Below are 6,000 nucleotides of genomic sequence, written 5' to 3'. Positions count from 1 at the left end.
AAGGGGGGCCACAGTGGTAGATTAAACACGAAAATTGGAAACAGGTAGTACGAACAAACAATCACGATTTTACTGAAATTTCGAATTTATATTATAAACTTACCTGTGTGCATATGCACACACAAGGATATGGCTGTATATATTTATACAAACGTAAATACATATTTTTACATACGCGCGTACATACAAACTATGACTGTGTGATACGCAGAACTGATTTCGTTAAACTTACGAAACTCACCAACTATTCGTAGTTGACCTATTTTAACATGCTTTTCAGGTAATCAGATATGAGAAGTAATTTCCTGTGCGATACGTGTCTGATTGGTGATTGATGTCATGGGCATTTGAGTTAGAAGTAAAGTACTTGAAGAACCGGTTTGATTGTATCACCTAGTTTGTAAAAGATGTTAGAACGATATAATATATTGTAAATTAGTTAGTAATGTTTCTTTATGAACAATGTATTTGATACCAGTTGTATCTGTTGCATTTCCGTTTTACGCTTCCGCAATTCGCTTAACGGGGTGTGACACATGCAGACCCTATTTCTTGAGAAATACGATCCTCCGGCTAAGGCCGCTCGTTTGCGTTACCAGATTCATTCTTTTCAAATGGAGGACACCGAGAGTTTTTATGAGGCATGGGAGCGTTTCAAAAATCTTTTATCGTTGTGCCCGAACCACGGCTTGCAAGATTGGGCAGTTGTCGAGAAGTTTTATAATGGAGTGACATACATGACGCAGAACATGCTTGACACGGCGGCAGGAGGAAATTTGCTGACGATGAAGGACCCGGATGTGTGCATCGCTTTGTTTAACAGGTTAGCTATGAGTGGATACCAGCGACCACCCACAAAGGGTGGCAAGACCGTCGATTTTATTCACGCAGCATGCATTCGGTAGACACGACCACCGCACTCACGGCACAGGTAGAGGCGTCAGCACATATTGTGAAGGACTTGCCCAGGGAGAGGATTCCCAACATAAGGAGACTCAAGAGAAGTTTCGGGAGCACGAGCAGTTCATGAGGAATCAGGGAGCGTTGATTCAGAGTCTCGAGCGGCAGATGGGAGAGATAGCGAGTCGGTTGAACGAGAGGCCGCAGGGTACGCTACTGAGTAACACCGAGCAAAACCCGAAGGGATTCGCGAAAGCTGTGATGACGAGGAGCGGTGCAGGGGCATGAGATGAGCCCGTGATTCAGGAGAGGTCCAGAGGAGGAGTAGTCAAGGAGACTGTAGTAGTTGTAGAGGAGCAGGTGGATGAGGAGATTCAGATGGAGTCTCCGCCGGCCTAGGTGCATCAGAGGAGCAGCCCAGGGAGTTCAGCACAGACTGAGAGACAGCAGCTACCGAGCGAGCCGCCGAGAGTCTACAAACCTAGAGTTCCATACCCCGGGAGACTCCGCAGAGATAGAGATGAGGAGCAGAATTCTAAATTTCTTGATCTTTTGAAGCAGCTTCACCTTAATATTCCATTCCTTGAGGCACTGACTCAGATGCCTAAACACGCGAAGTTCCTTAAGGATATTCTCTCGAATAAGGAGAAGTTAGCTGAAGTAGCTTCCATCCCTTTGAGTGCTAGTTGTTCTGCTGTCTTACAGAGGAAGTTACCAGAAAAGATGGCCGATCTAGGGAGTTTCACGATTCCCTGCATCTTGAGTGATGATACGGTTATTCATGTGCTGGCTGATCTTGGTATCAGCATTAATCTCATGTTGTATTCCGTGTATCGCAATCTGGGTTAGGCGAACCGAGGCCTACCAGGATGAGTATCTAGCTTGCTGATCGTTCTGTTAAATAACCTCGAGGGGTGGTCGAGAACATGCTTGTTCGTATCGACAAGTTCATCTTCCCGGTGGACTTTGTCATTCTGGACATGAACGACGATGATAGTGTACCGCTTCTTCTTGGCCGACCATTCCTTGCCACTGCACAGGCGTTGATCGACGTCTGCGAGGGTAAGTTGATCTTGAGAGTTGGGGATGAGAACGTCACCTTTGACGTTCGACAGTCACTGAAACACCCCAAGTCTGCTGATGACTCCTTGTACTTTATCGATACCGTCATGGAGCATGTTGCGGAGTTTTTCAGCGAGATCTGTGGAGGATCTGCCTCCAACACTCAGATTCTCGATAGGGACATTCCGGAGATTGAGATGGTTGCCATGACCGATCAGTCAATGGAGGATGACACCGAGTTACATACCCCTGAGTCTGAAGTGTCTGCTGGGATCGTTCGAGACGATCCGATGGACCGACCTTCCGTCGAGAGCCCCCCTCCTTCCTTAGAGCTTAAGGATTTGCCTGCCCATCTGGGGTGCGCATTTTTGGACGAGGAGAGGAAGTTTCTGGTTATTACTGCATCTTCTCTGACAGAGGTCGAGAGAGAGAGAGATTGTTGAGGGTGCTTCGAGAGCACAAGGAGGCGAATTGCATGGAAGATTATCGACATCAAGGGTATCAACCCTTCGTTTTGCACGTATAAAATCCTCATGGAGGATAATTTTAGGACTGTCGTTCAGCCGCAGCGGCGGCTTAATCCGAAGATGCAGGAGGTCGTGAAGAAGAAGATTATCAAACTCCTTGACGCGGGGATCATTTTCCCCATTTCTGATAGTTCGTGGGTTAGTCCAGTCCAAGTGGTTCCAAAAAAAGGTGGCATGACTGTCGTCACCAATGAGAGGAATGAGCTCATTCCCACTAGGACTGTGACTGGTTGGAGAGTCTGCATTGACTACCGCAGACTGAATGATGCCATGAGGAAAGACCACTTTCCTTTACCTTTTATCGATCAGATATTGGAGCGTTTGGCAGGTCAGTAGTACTACTGCTTCTTGGATGGTTTCTTCGGGTACTTTCAGATTCCTATTGCTCCCGATGACCAGAAGAAAACCACGTTTACCTGCCCATACGGTATGTTTGCCTATCGACGTATGCCGTTCGGACTGTGTAATGCTCCAGCCACATTTCAGAGGTGCATGGTGGCTATATTTCATGACATGATCGAGGACTCCACGGAGGTGTGCATGGACGATTTTTCTGTGTTTGGGAGCTCTTTCAATCAGTGTCTCTCCAACCTTAAGAGAATGTTGACCCGATGCGTTGACACCAACCTAGTCCTTAACTGGGAGAAGTGTCACTTCATGGTACGCGAGGGCATTGTTTTGGGGGCATCGTATTTTGAGTGCGGGGATAGAGGTCGACCGAGCGAAGGTCGATACCATTTCTAATCTTCCCCCGCCCACTTCTGTGAAATCCATCCGGAGTTTCTTGGGTCACGCTGGGTTCTATCGTCGGTTCATTAAAGACTTTTCTAAAATCGCGAGACCCATGACCAAACTTCTAGAGAAGGATGCCCCGTTTGTGTTTTCTGAGCAGTGTATCGAGGCGTTTGATCTTTTAAAAGACAAACTCGTTAACGCCCCGATCATGATTGCTCCCGACTGGTCGCTTCCCTTTGAGTTGATGTGTGATGCCAGCGACATCGCAGTCAGAGCGGTTCTTGGAAAGCGGAAGGATAAGCACTTCCATCCGACTTATTATGCGAGCCGGATCTTGAATGGTGCACAGGAGAGTTACACCACCACTGAGAAAGAGCTTTTAGCTGTGGTGTTTGCATTCGATAAATTCAGGTCCTATCTCGTTCTGTCCAAGACGATTGTGTACACGGATCATTCTGCCATTCATTATCTCTTTAGCAAACAGGATTCTAAGCCACGCCTTATTCGATGGATCCTTTTGCTTCAAGAGTTTGATATTGAAATCGGTGATAAAAGGGGGCCGAGAATGTGGTGGCCGATCATCTTTCGAGTCTTGAGGGAGCTGAGTTAGGAGAGCCGGGGGTCAGGATTAATGACCACTTTCCAACAGAGAGTCTCATGTTTGTTTCAGCTCAGGATGACGGTTTTCCATGGTTCGCCGACTTCGCGAACTATCTTTCGGACGGGTACTGCCCAAAGATTTCTAACCAGAAAAAGAAGAAATTCTTTGCTGATGTTAAGTTTTACCTATGGGACGACCCGTATCTCTTTCGTATAGGTGCTGACCAGTTGATCAGGATGTGTGTTGACGTGAAGGAGGGATGGCAGATTCTGAGCCATTTCCATGTTGGACCGACAGGAGGTCACCACGGTGCGAGTTTGACGGCGAAGAAAGTGTTTGATTGTGGTTTTTATTGGCCTTCGATTTTTAAAGATGCGCACGCGTTTGTGAGGAGTTGTGATCGTTGCTAGCGGGTCAGCAACATTTCTTCACGAAATGAAATGCTCCAGAATGTTATTCAGGTTTGTGAGGTTTTCGATGTGTGGGGCATTGATTTCATGGGACCGTTTCCATCTTCGCGTGGAAACAAGTATATACTCTTGGCGGTTGATTTTGTTTCGAAGTGGGTTGAGGCCCAGGCCTTACCCACTAATGATGCCCGAGTTGTACTCCATTTTCTCAAGAGCCTTTTTGCTCGTTTTGGTGTCCCGAAGGCGTTGATCAGTGATAGAGGTACTCACTTCTGCATCCGCAGATGGAGAAGGCGTTGCGACGCTTTGGGGTCACCCATCGGCTTGCAACCGCCTACCACCCACAGACTAGTGGGCAGGTAGAAGTGAGTAACCGGGGGATCAAACGTATTCTTGAGAAAACGGTTGGTTCGAAGCGTCGGGATTGGTCCGAAAAGTTAGATGATGCGTTGTGGGCCTTCCGTACAGCCTACAAAACTCCGACCGGTTCCACACCGTTTCGGATGATTTATGGGAAGGCCTGCCACCTGCCTGCTGAGTTAGAGCACCGTGCGTCGTGGGCCCTACAGAGGGTCAACCTTGATATGTCCGCGCGGAGGCCACTCGGTTCCACCAGTTGCACGAGTTAGAGAAGCTGAGAGATCACGCCTACGCCCAGTCATTCAGGTATAAGGAGCGGACGAAGGAACTGCATGATAGAAAGTTGAAGGGTAACAAGCAGTTCAAGTGTTGGGATTTGGTCTTATTGTATAATTCCCGGTTGAGGTTATTCCCGGGAAAGTTGAGATCCCGATGGTCGAGACCGTTCACGGTCACTGAGATTATCCCATATGGCACGATTGAGATAGAAGATAAAGGCGGGAAGTTTAAGGTGAACGGTCATAGACTGAAGCACTACATTGGCGAGCGAGTGACTGATCAGACGGTCGAGGTATTCTACCTTGACTCGCTCTCCGAGACGTAGACGTGATGGATGCACCACTCGTGAGACTACCCGAGTTGTAGAGTTTGTATTTTTGTTATATGTTTATGCTATCTGTTTTATTTGTTTTGTCTCTTTCAGGATGTTCCAAGATGAAACCGCTCGTACTCAATCTCCATTCGAGTCGGTCGATTTAAGGGGTTTTCTATTATTGAAAAATAAATAAATAAATAAATAAATAAATTATAAAAACCAAAAACACAAAAATATGTTTATTTCTTTATGTTTTTGTGTTCCGTATTGTACGCCGCTACATGCGAGTGAGTTTGAGCTTTTACAGGTTATATTGCGCATGGTAGCTATGATGGCGTTTTTGGAACAGGTTCTCCCGAGGTTACGGCCGCGAATGAAATGCTATACAGTCGCTTGGTTACTACTCAGCTCTTGAAGATTCTACACACAAACCATGGGAGTAACCCGTTCTTTGTTTTATCCTTGTATATTAATTTTTTATTTTAGTTTGAATTTTTATTTTATTTTATTTCTTTTCCTTGTTCTCATCGAGGACGATTTCGTTCTAAGTGTGGGGATGGGATTTATTTTACTTAGTTGTAGAAAAAATTTGAAAAAAAAATGAAAAATTTAAAAAAATAGTCCATTGAAATTTGTTTTCTCTAAGTTAAACAGGAAATGATATTATTACCGAATAGTGGTTATTTTATAAATTCTTGGTGTTTTTAAAAAAATATATATATAATAAATAAGAACAGTGCCCATTAGACCCGCACGTAATGTATGGTTACCGAACGATTTAGACTCGGTAATCGATGTGTCGGTAGGCTC

This window comes from Bidens hawaiensis, unplaced genomic scaffold, assembly GCF_021521415.1.
Source record: "Bidens hawaiensis isolate Kalapana, Puna unplaced genomic scaffold, B.hawaiensis_p1.1 tig00002306_1, whole genome shotgun sequence".
Classification (NCBI taxonomy): domain Eukaryota; kingdom Viridiplantae; phylum Streptophyta; class Magnoliopsida; order Asterales; family Asteraceae; genus Bidens; species Bidens hawaiensis.
The sequence above is the reverse complement of the archived record's forward strand: the minus strand, read 5'-3'. Positions refer to the sequence as shown.